The sequence below is a fragment of the Crocuta crocuta genome, unplaced genomic scaffold, assembly GCF_008692635.1.
Source record: "Crocuta crocuta isolate KB4526 unplaced genomic scaffold, BGI_CrCroc_1.0 scaffold101, whole genome shotgun sequence".
Taxonomy (NCBI): domain Eukaryota; kingdom Metazoa; phylum Chordata; class Mammalia; order Carnivora; family Hyaenidae; genus Crocuta; species Crocuta crocuta.
The window spans coordinates 3,242,757-3,259,003 of NW_027527956.1; the positions used below are offsets into that span (position 1 = coordinate 3,242,757).

A 16,247-nucleotide genomic window follows, 5' to 3' on the forward strand; every position below is an offset into this window, starting at 1 on the left:
CAACAGTGGACAGCATGAAAGAGCATAAGGGAAATTTCATCAGAGAGGCAGAAACTATGAGAAAAAAATGAAATTTCTAGAAATAAAAATAGTAAAAAATGTTTTTTTATAAGCTCCTCAGGCTCAACTTAGCCAAGAAAAGAATCAGGAATTTAAAACCAGATTGAAAACATTATCCAAAATTAAAACATAAGGAAAAAAAGTGAGCACACACGTACACATGCACACATATGTAGAAAAACACCAAATATGATTACAACACATGAAATTGGAAAGAGAGAGAAAGAGCTGGTGACAAAGCAATATTTGAAAAAACAATTCCCAAGTATTTTCCAAAATTAATGATAGATACAAAAGCACAAATTCAACTAGATCAGAAAACATCAAGTAAGAAAAATAAAATGTACACCTAGGGGCACCTAGGTCACTCATTTGGTTAAGCATCTGACTCTTGCTTTTGGCTCAGGTCATGATGTCATGGTTCATGGGTTCTAGCCCTGCGTAGGGCTCCACAGAGACAGCACAGAGCCTACTTGGGATTCTTTCTCTGCCCCTCTCCCACGCTCTCTCTTTCAAAATAAATAAATAAATAAACTTTAATAAAATCCACACTTGGAATTATTCAAGCCAAACTGCTAACAAGCAAAGCCAAGAGATAATCTTACTTGCAAATGAAGACAAATAAATATGGCAGATATAGGAACACAGGTAATAAGTACAGACCTATCATCAGCCCAGGTAAGAGGGAAGACAATGAAGAGCCATGTTTGAAATGTTGGGAAAATATAAAAACCCAACAACCCAGATTCCATAGCCAGTGAAAGGATCCTTCCAAAATCAAGAAGAAATAAAGGCTCTGTGACTAAGATACACTAGGAGAATTTATTCCCCAAGACCTGCACTACGAGGGATTTTAAAGAAAGGTTTGAATGCAGAGGAAAATAGAAAACCAGATGGAAACATGGATCTAGACAAACAAATGAGGGGTGCTAGAAATTAAACAAGTTAAAGTAATTTTAAAATTTAGTCTTTCATATTATTGATTACTCAAAAGGATGACTTCACGTCTAAAGCAAAAACAGCAACATATTTTGTGTTTGCAATGTATGTGAAAGTAAAATAGTTGACACAAATCTCAAAGAAAAAAATAGTGGCAGGGAGGAATGAAAGGTATAGTTTTTCAAGGGCCTTAAACTACGTGTCAATTATTTGAGGCTACTTTGATTAATAAAGATGCATATCTGAAATCACAGGGAAATCACTAAAAGCAATTTTAAAAAGAGTTATGAGTAATGACCTAAGAGAGGAGATAAAATGAAATCATAAAAAATCATCCAAGACAAAGGTAGAAATAGATGAACAAACAAATAAATAAGATAAATATAATACAGCTAGCAAGATGATAGATCTTAACTCAACTATATTATAGTACCATTAATGTAAACAGTCAAAAATCACCAATTCAGGCACAAATTGTGAATTTGGTGGAGAGGGGAGGGAAGATATATGTCCCTGCTGTAGACTGTCTGCAAAATGACATACTTTGTGTAAAGGCATAGATGGGTTAAAAGTTAGGGAATATATTTCAACACTAATCAAAATAATGCTGGAGTAGCCAACTTAATGTCAAACTTGTCTTCTGGACGAGGATCACTGCCTGGGATAAAGACAGACATCACACAATTACACAACAGTCATCATCCAAGAAGACATAAGAATCTTTAACATGTATGCACAGAGTTTTAAAGTCCATGAAGCAAAAACTTCAAAATGTTTCAAAAACATTTGAAAGGAAAAATAGGAATTAAAATAGCCAAACAATTTTGAAAAGGAACACAGAATTGTAACGATTCAGACTTCTTCATTTCCGGGCCTGGCATAAAGCTTTAGTCATCCAGATGTTTTAGACAGGCAGATGAATGACACAGGAGAGATTCTACAAGGAGACTCACACCTACATAGTCAACTGATTTTCAACACCGTAACAAAGACACTCAATGGATAAAACACAGTCTTTTCAACAAATGCTCTGGGAATTTATATTCTTTTGCAGCAAAATAAACATCCATCTATATGTACACCTTGATCAAAAATGAATTTAACATGGATCATAGAAAGTGCTGCGTTTGTAAATGTGTAACAACCAGCTTTGTTGGGGAGGAAAAAAGCTTTACATTTTTTGCATTTGCTGCTTTCCAGAGTACGACTAACACTGACGTGGCTTACCTTCAGTTAATAATATCATCAGCAAATTCACAAAAATATATGGCTTTAACAATTGGCTCTTGAGAACCGATACGGTCTGGCTATCAGGAGCACAACACTTACTCCTAAATGAAAAACATAAACTAGCCAAAAAGAAGTGAAAGGAGAAAATTTTGTGGCCTTGGATAAGGCAAAGATTTCTTAAATACGATTCCAAAAGCATAAGCCACAACGGTCACAGGTTCTTACCCAAATGTAAAGAAATCCTGGGTTTAAATAAAACCTGCCCTTGGATGTTTATAATGGCAATGTTAGTAATTGTTGAAAAATAGAGTGCTGTTTAGCAGTTAGAAGAAATGAACACTTATAGACGCAAACATGTATTTTATTTTATTTTTTAAATTTTATTTGAATACAAGTTAATTAACATAAAGTGTAATAATGGGTTCAGGAGTAGAATTTAGTGATTCATCACTTCCCTATAACACCCAGTGCTCGTGGCAAAACTCTAACGCTGCATAGTTCAGTGGGTTCTAGAACTTAGGTATGGAGGGGAAGGCTGACTGTAACAGACAAGTTGGAATCATCAGGAGTAATCACATTGTTCTGTTCCTTGACTATGGCGATAGCCAGATGCCATAACTGTATCAGAACTCGCAGAACAGTAACTTAAAAAGGTGGGTTTTCCTCTATGTACATTATGTTTTAATAAAAAATGGGAAAATATTTAAATATTCTACAAGTTTTAAAGAAATGAATGGTCAAACATAGAATCCAAAATATAACCACCAAAATATATCACATGTATTTGTTTAGATACAACATGGCTTATACATTGTCTTCCAAATTATCTTAGAAATCGGACTAAAGTTGCCTTTTCCATAATACTGCTAATTTTTCTTTGAAAATGACATAAGCTGCGGGTGATACATTATGACAGGGTGGGACCAAATGAGTGGTTACTGCGCATCATCAGTGTTCAGCTGGGACACCCTGCGTGCAATTTTACAAAGGACAGTGGAGGCATAGCTGGGTGGCTCAGTCGGTTGAGTGTCCGACTTCGGCTCAGGTCATGATCTCACGGTTCATGGGTTCGAGCCCCATGTTGGGCTCTGTGCTGACAGCTAGCTCAGAGCCTGGAGCCTGTTTCAGATTCTCTGTCTCCCTCTCTCTCTGACCCTCCCCTACTCATGTTCTCTCTCTCTCTCAGAAATAAATAAAAAACTTTTAAAAAAGAAAAAGGACAATGGAGGAAGGCGTGAGAGCAGAATAAATGTCAACATCACACAATTCAGTTTCTCCAAGCTATGCGTTCTTGTATCCATGTCGTAACAGCCTCATCAGAATGTTTACATTTGATCTTAGTACTTTAATTCTTGGGGCACCTGTGTGGCTCAGTGGGTTGAGGGTTCAACTTTTCATTTCGGCTTAGGTCAGGATTTCATAAACCAAGCCATGAGATGGAGCCCCGCATTGGTCTCTGTACCAACAGCACAGAGCCTGCTTGAGATTCTCTCTCTCTTTCTCAAAATAAATAAATAAACATTAAAAAAAAACTTTAATTCTTAAAAATGTAAAGAATGAACCTTTAAGCTAAATTGCAAATTCTTCTTCACGTCTCATGAGCTTTTCCTGTACCTTCCTAGTCTGCTCCAGCTTTCCTCCTCAGGGAGGTTGTGGTGATTAAATCTCACCTATCCCTCTACCTTCCCGGGAGGTAAGAGGCACCTCCCTAGGAAGGCTCCCCTCCAGGCAGGATGATGGTCCCTCCAGCGTGTCTCTGCTCTGGGGGTCCTATGCCTCTTGGTGTCCCAACACCTACTTTGCAGAGTGCTACTTGGAGATCCGCGTAGCAAAATCACCCCAAACCACACGCTCCCCACACTGTGAGTGTCGATGTCATCATCTCACCCCAGGACGTAACCCTAATACATAAATAAGTGAACTCTTTGAGTCTGGCTGGCAAATGCATTAAGCCATCAAGTTAAGTACTTCAGGGCTGGGATTTAATTTGGCCTTTTATACGTGGCCAAAAAAATATTAAATTCATCAATAAATTTTAACCTCAGATATATTTAACTTACAAATGTGATGAATAATTGATTTATGGAGCGAAAAGAAAAACTTTTGCAAGATAGGCTTCTGGCCACAGTAATCAATTCGAGAAAGGAGTTTTCAGCCCTTACGAATTTGTCTGAGGCCAGATCCCAACACGGTATGATGCCACAATCCATAATCATATGGATCCTGAGCCATTCAGTCTGGGCTCACACACCATGGTGAACAAGTTGACTAACGCACGTACTTCAGGTTTCTCTGATATAGACCAGGCTCATGACAAGATATAATCCCATGCTTAGAATGGCACCTGATGCCTGGCAAGCTTTTAATAAACACTAGTCATTTACATTAGCGATATTGATTAGCTTCTGAGGGACAGAGTTATAATATAGAGGCCAATGAAGCAAACCTGCTAATAGTTAATACTTTGTTTTTATGTTAGCGTGTTTTATTTTAGGTAGAGTCTGAAGCAGTTTCAGATCTGAGGCAATATGAAGGAAAACTGCAGGCATGATTACTACAATTAAGATTTTAAAAGCATTTTATGGGGCGCCTGGGTGGCTTAGTCGGTTAAGCGTCCGACTTTCGCTTGGGTCATGATCTCGCAGTTCGTGGGTTCGAGCCCCGCGTCGGGCTCTGTGCTGACTGCCAGCTCAGAGCCTGGAGCCTGTTTCAGCCTGTGACTCCCTCTCTCTCTGACCCTCCCCTGCTCACGTTGTCTCTCTCTCCTAAAAATAAATAAAACATTAAAAAAAAAAAAAAGATTTTAAAAGCATTTTAATACTGTAAGTAAACTGTCTTCTTCATATCTCCTGGATACGGAAGTAGGAGTTTTCTGGAAATCTAGCTCATGATATTTCACAGTTCCCTAGTGCCAGGACTGGGGATCGCAATCAGCACCACGAGTCCGTGGCTCAAGTATCAGATTTGATTTGACACGGAATATTAAATTGTCCTTGTGGCAGATTCGGTTCTACGTTTTGGACCTAAACTCCTGTTTAGTTAGATGCAAAATAACAGAACTCACTAACCATACATATTAATTCAAAGTGAGCCAGTCTTGACAGGTAAAATTTGTTCATTTACAATGCCTCCTGGAGGAAAGCAGAGACAAAGCGTTTCATTCCCAACTCCCTGAAAGTCACACTGTAAACAGATTTGCTACCTATTAGACATGGCTCTGTTTCAAATCAGAGCTTAACAACATCTGAAGTGTAACAGATTTTCACGGCGAAGAATAGATTTTACCAAGATAGAAATCATGCCGCATCCCTGATTTCCCTAATCCTCTCCTACACCTCATTATATCTCCAGTCATCCACATCCAAATCCTACCTGGCTCTGTCACCAAGTCCAGTTTCCACCCTCTGCGGTCTCCTCTGTTTTTGATCAAAGATTACCAAGTTTACACAGGCGATTCTGAGATCATTAGATTGCTCCTGATATTTGCAAACCTGCTACAAGAAGGGTAATTGACCACACAGAGCTTTTTAAGTTTGCTTTGCTGGAACTTTTCAGGATGGATCGCCTCTCTTTGGAAGCCTCTCTTGGCTAGAAAGACAAGCCAAGAACTCACCATCAGTACCTCCAGTACCTACAGATTTGGGTGGATTTCTCTCTTCTTGAGGTCCCCCAGATATCCTCAGGTTCCTGGGACTGCAGGGAAGTAAATGTCCTTCCTCACTGTAAGGTTAGGAACCCCGTAAGTCAGGTACCAGGCTGTTTTTTTCTAAGAGAGTTTTGTAATCATTTGCTCCATAAAGTCAATCTTAGTTCCGTTAAATTTTCTGGTCATATCTGAGTCCAGGCACATCATTCTCAAATATGACAGGCCAGTCAAAGCCTTGGTTATATAACCTTTTGTTTTCTCATTATGTCCTGTTATAAAGAGAACAGATTCTTATTGAAATTCTGCAAATAATGATGTTGCCGTGAAAATTAGAACATTCAGCAAGAGTTTGCAAATCCTAGGGGGATCAAGCAGGGAGAAAAAGATAAATGACTCATTGCTCTTTACACAAGTATAATCTACTAAATTGTTACTATAGATAGCTTAAGAGAAAAGCAAAAGCGGTTCCTCGTATCCAGAAAACGGAGCATGAAGGAACAAGCACAGTTCCACACAAAGGCTGTCAAAAAATATTATCATTCTTCATCGGTTAATTCAGTCCCATGTAATTAGGTCTTGCCCTGCTTGATCTTGGGTTAGCAGTTTATGAACTTGTCAGCTTCTCTGCCAGAGCACTGGAAATCTTCACTCAGTCCAGTGGTGTGGTCTGAAATACATTTAAGCACGGTCACAAGGAGTCTGTATTCCGGGGTACCTGTCATCATTTTTTCTATGGGTCTCTGAGACAGCCCCTTTTTATTGAAGCTGAAGTGTTCTAGTCTGCAGCTGATTGCAAAAACTTTTGGAAAAGAATCAGAGCGAAACAAAACCTGGCTGTGGATGTCAAAGGACTTTAAATGACTGTGGCTAAAGATCTGGTGAGAATACATTGACAAAGAAATTGGGTGATTTCTTTTTTTTATTTTTGCTTTTATTTTTTGATTTAATTTTTAATGTTAATTTTTTTATTTTTTATATGTATAATTTATTGTCAAGTTGGCTAACACACAGGGTATACAGTGTGCTCTTGGCTTCGGGAGTAGAATCCCGTGATTGATCACTTACATACGGCACCCAATGCTCATCCCAACAAGTGCCTCCTCAATGCCCCCACCACCCATTTTGCCCTCTCCCTTTCCCCCTCCCCCCACCATCTACCCTCAGTTTGTTCTCTGTAGTTAAGTCTCTTGTGGTTTGCCTTCCTCTCTGTTTCTAACTATTCTTTTTCCTTTCCTTCTCCAAGGTCTTCTGTTAAGTTTCTCAAATTCCACATACGAGTGAAAACATATTATATCTGTCTTTCTCTGACTGACTTCTTTCAGTTAGCATAATACCCTCCAGTTCCGTCCATGTTGCTACAAATGGCAAGATTTCATTCTTTTTCACTGCCGAATGGTATTCTATTGTACATATAAACTACATCGTCTTTATCCATTCATCAGTTGATGGACATCTGGGCTCTTTCCATAATATGGCTACTGTTGATAGCACTGCTATAAACATTGGGGTACATGTACCCCTACGAAGCAGCAGTCCTATATCCTTTGGATAAATCCCTAGTAGTGTTATTTCTGGGTCATAAAATAGTTCTGCTTTTAATTTTTTGAGGAACCTCCACACTGTTTCCCAGAGTGGCTGCACCAGTTTGCATTCCAACCAACAGTGTAAGAGGTTCCTGTTTCTCCACATCCTCACCAACATCTGTTGTTTCCCGAATTGTTAGAAATTTGGTGATTTCTGTGGCATATAACATTGCTAAATAATAACCAGAAGTAGGACTGATGACATTATACCAGGACACATCATGAAGAGCAGGACCATGGGCAAATTTCTAAGAACTTCATATAGTTTCTGAAATGGTTATATTATTTACCTTCACCCATCCATATATAACCTATGGGGAAGTTTAAGCATCTCTTCCTATTTGAAAATAATTTTCATGCAGTTGAACATATCAAGTAAATTTAATTACTCTTTTTCCAAGATGAAAAGACAAGTTCTTTGAGATTTTCCAGGGACCCTCTGCAAAATCTCAAAGTCAGTTTGAGATTACAAAAGATTTCACAGTTTAGAATTTGACTTGGGAAGGAAAATATCAAAAGTGTCCAAAGGTTTGAACTTTTGAATAAATAAGATCCTGGGTCTAAAAATAAAGTTAACCACCTATTAACCAAAGTAACAATAAAATAATCCAAAAGTAAACATAGAAAGTAATAAGACTGAAAAAAAAAAAGACAAAAGCTTTATTCAGTAAAAATATGAGAATATTCAGTCTTCTTAAGTATTGAAGAATGCAATAAAATCAATAAAAGGCATGGGAAGTTGTTCAGGTAAGACATGAATATTTGTTCCTAGGTAGATTACGTACAAAGGTAAGAAACAAACAAATAAACAATCAACAACAAACTTTTGCAGGGAAGAACAATAATCAAAGAATGCTTTGTTGTTTTAACAGATAAAAAGCCAAATTCTAGTTTTGCATTTCTGTACTATTAAGAATAAAAGTCTTAAAAAAAACCTTACATATAAAACCACCTAATCTTATCCAGGTTAGATTTGACAAGATAAGATTCCGTTTTCAAGATTCCTTTTTCTCAAACTGCCTGTAACTTTCTTTTCCTATTTTTAAAAATATTCTTAGTTTTTAGTTAAGTTTTTTTTTAAAGAAAGACAGAAAGAGAGAGCTTGGGGGAGAGGGGCAAAGGGAGAGAGAGAGAGACAGAGTATCCCAAGAGGTCTCCATGCTCTCAGCACAAAGCCTGATTTGGGGCTTGATCCCACAACCCTGGGATCATGATCTGAGTCAAAATCAAGAGTCAGATGCTCAACCGAGTGAGCCACCCAGGCGCTCCCTGCCTGGAACTTTCTTATACATTCATTTTTGTCCTTTATTTTCACCTTTTACTTTAGAACAAAATTACTCTTCCCCTGCCCCCCAAAAAACACACACCCTCTATACCATGCATCCTTGGCATACAATGTTTCCCTTCACTGTGATTATCACTAGTAGTTTTATTTTCACATATTGGTTGTAGTGTTTAGCCATTAGTAACCTTGACTTTCTTACAGCAAATCTAGGAAATAATAGCTGTGAATTGTAGCAGACTGCCAAATTTTATGAACACACATGTCACAATTTTATAGGTATATTCTTCCTTAGAGTATATTTTTTCACTGTGACAAAAAGAATGTGCTTATTAACAGACTCAAATATATTTAGCTTCTGTATACCATATGAAAATAAGAAGCCCAAACTATAAAAACTTAAGTATAGTCTTAATAATTAATGTTTCAGTAGCCTCTTTTACTTAGAAATTATTAACCATTACCTACTACTTAACTCTAAGGTTGTAAGTTTCCAAAAAGATGTTGAATACCATTTTCATTTATCCGTCTAGAGTTCTTAGTCTGTTAACTCTTTGTTAGAGCACATGCATGTCAGGCAAGTATCACAAATGCAAAAACCTAAAGAAAGCTAAATACATGGGGTGTTTGTTTGTTTTACTGCCATGTTTGATCTCTATTATCTATCTACTTATTGTCATCTATTATCTATTTATCCATCTATTTATCTATCCATCCATCATCTATCTGTAATCTACCTATATCTATCTATCCATTTATCTATTATCTATTTATTTGTCTATCATCTATCTATCTTCTACCATCTCACCTATCCATCTATCATTTATCTATGTATCTATCAATTTATCTATCTATGTATCTATCATCTATCTATCCATCTATCATCTATGTAGCTATGTATCTATCACCCATCTATCATCTATCATCTCTATCTAATCTATCATCTATCTATCTATCTATCTATCTATCTATCTTACTCATCATTTCTCATCTCTCTATCCAGCTACCTTATTCAAGTATGCATTTAAATCTCCATATCATCAGCAGCAGCAGCAATATGCCCTGATATTTCTGTCTAATAAACAAGAGTGATTTTAATTCCCAAATGTATATTCTTGGTGTAAAAGCTGGTGCACTGAAGGTGATGCACTTTCTCAAACGCTGCAGGAACGAAAACACCACAACCATACAGAAGGGCAAGAAGGAACAGCGTTGGCTCCTCACCTTCTGTGGCCGAAGCCTGGCGAGACACATCACATTAGAGGAATTCTTACCTTGTTTTCTGACTAGAGAATAGCCACCAGGGTTGGCAGGGTCGATTCTGCAATGCCAAAATACCATCAGTAAACCCCAGCTGCGCATTCCTCAGCAGGGCCATTGTGAAGTAACATTAACTGTCTTCCAGCCCAACAAGATAAACTTCATAATATTTAATTTCACTAACCTATCTCAAGTCATCCCTAGAAAAGTATCAATATCTCTGGTTTAGAAACCTTCCATTATCAAAATCTATGTTTAATTTATGTTCATTTGCAATTTTATTTTTTTAACTACCTTCTCGCGCTGGAAAGTAAAATACCCCTGTATGTAATTGTCAGACTTTTAGCTAATCTACCTTATTTTCAGTGGTATCAAGAAGTGGAGGGTCTGTCTGAGGTTTTGTATCCGGTGGGAGAGCCCGGGAAATAACCCAGACAAGTACTATTTACACAGTAGGTACTCACCTCATCAAACATACCACTTCATCACTCACCAAGAATAAACCTCTTATTGTAAACAAATACTAAGTTGTTAAAGGTGCAGTTTGCCTTACTTTTCTGAATAGAAATGTGGCACTTCTAATATTTTATATTATATAAAAAGATATATTATAGGTAAATAGGTATTTTCTATAAATATTTTATGCTTATATATAATATGTCACTATATAAAAGATAAAATGAGAGGTGTCAAAAAATAAAACAAAATTCTCAGAAACACATTTGGTGACATATTTGATGTTGCCTTTTTACCAGTGGACTCCTTAAATGTATTTTCCTCTGATCAGAATATAGTAAAAACATTTAATCTGACCAAATGACATTTGCTATTTTTAAAATCGACTTTAATTTTGTTCAATTAGTTTTAATTTTAAAAACTAATTTTAAAGCTAACTGTGCTTTCAGGGCAAGAGATCTAATCTCTTAAAAGCTCCCTGACTCCATGTTCTAAGCGAGTTCCCTAGCCAGAGGTTAAGCTTAAAGCTTCATGAACAGCTTTGAGGCAAGATGCTCAATTCAAGCCTACCTTATTTACTTTGAGTCCTCGATTTCTTAGATTTTACTTTAGAAATCTAGAGAGGGATCTGTGTCCTTTATAAAATATACAATATTGTTGAGGAAATGAGCTATTTATATTTATGTGTTTGTGTATTTTCAGTTCCGTCCTTGCAAAAAGTTTCGGTGCAGTTCTAAAGGGAAACAAAGGTTTCCGGTATCAATTTCCGCATGAAATTAGTGAAGGCTCAAACTGTGGTGTTTCTGATAGGACAGGTGAGTCAATTCACAGCAGTTGTTGTAATTCTTCTCTTATGATTACAGTCAAGCAGCCTGTTGTCCTGCTGGTTTAATTTAAATATTGGTTAGTTACTACACGGTGCAATATTTGTTTCAGGAGTAGAGTTCAGTACAGGTGCCTTCACATATACCCATCACCCATCTAGCCCCCACCCCCACCATCCGTCAGTTTGTTCTCTATCCTTAAGAGTCCCTTGTGTTTGGTTTCCCCTTCTTTCGTTTCCTCTCTTCTAGTCCCCTCCTCTTCCCATGTGTTCATCTCTTTTATTTCTTAAACTCTACCTATGAATGACAAACAAACAATTTTTGTTTGTAGAATGTAAAGCTAAATTGTCCTCTTTTTTTAACAATGAGTTTTACTGAAACAACTAGGATGCAAGCAGTGTTGATCAATCATGGCATATACAGAGATTTTCTTCAAGAAAATCTTTTTCTTACTTTAGCTCCCATTCTGAGATACAGTAAAATACAACAGACGAGGGAACAGGTTATGAAGTTATGAAGCCCGTAGTCAGATTCCCACCTCTGTGACTCATCTGCTATGAGATCTTGACCACATCATTGAATCGCTTCAAACCGCATTCTCCATCATCTGTAAAATGGTAATAACGATAGTGCCTCCTTTGTACGATTTTCATAATGATTAAATGGAAAGGTGACTGTAAGCACTAGACACAGTGCATGGCGTGTGTAAAGGGCTGATGTATTATGGGTTCTCATTAACAGCAGGGATGGCATCATTCTGCCGGTATGATTCCTGCATCTGCAATTTTTCCCCATAAATACGAAGGAAGCACTCTAGTTTGCATTTGTACTATATTATTCACAAGTTAGAGCTTTAACTGATAGATCCTTGAAGTATTATGAGGGTAGAGAAACTTAGAGGCCACGCAGTACACTTTTTGGCAACGCTGAATTTTGTTGGTGGTTATGTTTCAAATATACTTGTGATATGAACAATGGAGATAAAAAGTAATTTCTTGACCTCAAAAGCTCAAAAATTCTGTCTAGTTTTCAAATTATACAATTATGTCAATTTGCGTTTAGCGAAACTGAAGCCACATTTTCGTCTTTCTATAACTTGATGTAAGGGAATTCCCAGAGGTCTCTCTCTGGAGCTCTTTTGCATACTAATTATTCAATGGTTTAAATCACAGCAGCAGCACCATCTATTGGGGAGTTTTTCCTGAAACAAATGTTTCTACAATTCTGGAAACAAAAAACAGCACAAAATGAATTTATGTTCATTTCCATTTTTCATTGAGATAAAAAGAAAATTGATTTTAGTAAAGAATTTCTTCTAGTGAACATAGTCAGGAATTAGTAAGAATGGAAGTCAATATCGCACGACAGTCACTGTTGAGACATTAAAAAAAAAGGAAAAATTAAGTATCAAATGTAATAGGCCTTAGGGGAGAATACGTCTTCCCTAATTATCACAGTCTGATGCATGCATGCCTTTTGCCTGCTAAATGATTGGGGAGATGTGACAATCTTCACTGAAAATCCAGCCCCTTGTCATTCCTTTGTCCCAAGGTAATTCAGATGCAATGGATGAAGACTAGATTAGACCATGATCCACTGATCATAGCTTTCTGTTGGGTTTATAGCACCAGATGGCTTAATTATTCTCAACAGTTCTCAATCTCTGTCTGTCAGGGAGACCAGATGTAATTTCCATCTTCTGGAGAAACAGATTCCTAAGATTGAATACAAGGAATAAAATGTGAAAAAGGCCCAAGAATTGAGGTCAGTTAGTAGAAGTCCATGTACCCAAGCCAACGTACCTCATCTATCAACTCCCTCTTCCATGATAGCAAGTTTCCAGGACTGGCATAGCTAGAAGCATATGCAAAGCATTTTGACGCGGGTAACTTTTGACTAGAACTATTGCTTTATAGTCAATCTTCGCATACCCATAAGCACACATATATTTGTGATTAGCTAATAAAACATACAGAATTCATGTTTTCTACCAGTGCAATTTGATCTCACATTTATTTTTTTGTGTGTTACATTAGACCTATATTCATGGAGTTAATATCTTGTAAAATATGCCAAAATGCTAGGTAGGTAAGGTCCTCCATCCAGCTCTGTTCGGATTGGACTTCATATCACGCCTTATTTGTATCTTAATTTAGATCTGTCTTCTAAGGGTTTGACTAATTCTAGCATGCCTTCTGTCTTCTCAAGCAACTCACCACACAAGGCAAACAGAAATAAAACTGTAAAAAAGGGCTCTTATATCTTAACCTTCATGTGTTAAAACAATGGAACTTCCCCATATCTGTCCCATTCCACTTTAATACGTTCAAGGTTGGTTCATGAGCTCTAGTCTGCCATATGTCTGCCAAATACCCAACCCCCTTCAGCGTGGGAGGAGAGGTCACAGGGAACCTTCTGGTTGGAAGATTAATGGATGTTCAGTATTCAATGTCAACACCCAAATAGCATTCTCCTCTTGGTGTGTGAAAGATGCAAATTACATTTTTCACTTTAGTAAAAATACAGTCAAATTTCTAAGGTTCCTCCTAAGCTCACCCCAGTCTACCCCTCACCATGAGGTTACCCCGGATATCCACCAGGCTATATTTTTAGCAAGGACTGTAAACTCTTGGCACACACAATGTGTGTCTTTATTTTTCGATCATCAACCCTAAGCACACTATCCAGCCCCCAAGCAGCAAAATGTAAATGTTAAAGAATGAAAAAGAAACATCTACACCTTGATCACAAAAGAATGGATTTCTTCTTATAAATAACATAATTGCTTTTTCCACTGACAATTTATAGTTCCAGAACAGAAGTGTGCTACAGCATCTCAACATGGTACTTGGGAATATGAAAAAAAATGATAGTATCACATTTTCATGTCCTATATTTGTTCTTCAGTAATAAACTCCTCTCTAAAAGTATACCACTTATGACCTAATAGTTACATGATTGCAAAAAAAAAAGATGTGTTCACAATTCAAAGATAAATATTGATTTTACTTCAATACTTATATTTTTTCATGTAATTTTAAAGCTGATAGGGATTTTTAAGATGTATGCAAAACAGTGTGAAAAATCCGTGTCAAAAAACATTGCCAATGAGGAATTCCAGTAATAAGGAATCTTTGCCAATTTTTCTGGTTACTTTGATTATATCCAAAGTAGTATTCTTAAGTCAGTTCCATAGCAAAGTGCCCAGAGTCACAATAAAAGCTCATATTAGGACAAAGTCAAGGAGATGTTACGATGCTCTATATCCTACTGGACTTTAGAGAGTGTAAGAAATTTATGGAAGCATTTGAAGATGAATAAATTAAGAGTAAACAGACTTAAGCAAAAATACTCAGGAGTTACACAAACCCAAATGCATTGCCAACATTCTCCACATTCTCCATCTCAGGCAGGGCTTGTTTTGGTTTTGGTTTTTGCCACCTGAAACAAATTCAAAAAGAGAACTCAGCACTCCTGAAAACTATGAGGGAACAATAATAAAAGTGAAGGCGTAGCTAGTCAGGTCACAAGGCTCGTAGGGGCTCATTAATAAGTAGGTTCCATTCCGTGAGGATAGCTCCTGTGCAAAACAGCGTTCTGACCCCGGGGGGTCCTGCTGTAGGCATTAAGAGGAGGGAATGAAGATTTCTTTTCCAAATTAAGTTGTCAAGGAGCTCATTTACACTACACAGTGAGTGTACGTGGGCGAGCTGATGAAGATGATGATTTATGATGCTGGCGACATTTAAGTGATTCTGGTGATGGAAATCCACAGCAAAATCCACTTAGGAAGATAAAACAGAGCTCCGATTATCTGTGGGAGGTAAAATCACATGGCTTTTGCCCTTACAAATTTCGAGTTACCCTACTGGGTTTGGGAATGGAAAGAAAGCTCATTTACTCAGAATTCATGTTTTGGTGTAACATTATTATACAAGCACACACAACATTTTTTTAAACTTGATATTCATCAGATAGAATTTAAATGAATTTTGAAAAAAAGACTTTTCTTCTATCTTTGAAGGAATGGGTGTGAGGACGGGACTGACCAATCACATCATGGACAGCTATGTAACAAACAGACACTTAAAACATCTAAATGTGAATGAATTGTAGCTCTCCATCTTCAAAGGCAGTAAACATACCTTTTGGCGAAAACTACCCGCAAAAAATTATGTCTTAAAAGGAAGGCTAAGCAAATACATAAACATACTTGATTCATGGACGTAGTCATTAGCAGTTAACATCTTCACAGGGTTTTCATCAAAAAAAAAAAACAAAAAACACCATTCTGAGCACAAAATATGTAAAGTGATAAAACCAAAATGGAAATTGGAGTTCACCTTTACTCTACTATCTTTGGTGTGCATGCTCCTTAAATGCAAAGAAAATTAATTTTAAGAGTCTTATGAGAATTTATAGGCTTTGCTCTTACATGTTGAATATATTTGTAATATCCTATTTTAGTAGCAAAGTGTGAGCCCCATTGACAAGTAAATTCCTACATAAACAACATAAAATGGCAAAAAACTCACTGTAGTTCTATGGTTAGTCTAGGTTTATATTTTTTACAAGTGTTTGTACAGAGTCACAGACAAACCTTTAGAATAATTCAATGTCACTTACTTCTATGAGTTCCATCTTTTATTGACACCACCTTAAATGAATGGAACAACTTTTCATTTATGTGCATTAGATTATTATATACTTCCTATGCTGTAGAAATATGAGCATTCACTATTCACAGCAACATTATCTTATTGCAATATTCATTTCTAGAAGATTACAAAATCACGGGGACACAAACTGACAACATAGTCTTTGCTCCTTTTGCTATATACGAGGTATGCGGGAGCAGTCCATGCTTTTGTTTTGCTTGTGTAAAGGGATTCATCAAGATCTCCTCTCCCCTATTTCCAGGTTCCAGAAGAACATCACCTATCTGTGCATTTTATTTTACTCACTGA

General features: G+C 37.0%; 1 long non-coding RNA gene across 1 annotated transcript; it reads left to right on the top strand.

Annotated features, from left to right (window-relative positions):
• The first annotated feature begins 11,164 nt into the window (after window positions 1-11,164).
• Window positions 11,165-11,966, top strand: LOC144222203 (uncharacterized). Its single transcript, XR_013332337.1, has 2 exons — window positions 11,165-11,271; window positions 11,739-11,966. It is a non-coding gene; the product is annotated as an uncharacterized LOC144222203 (long non-coding RNA).
• Window positions 11,967-16,247: the final 4,281 nt, after the last annotated feature.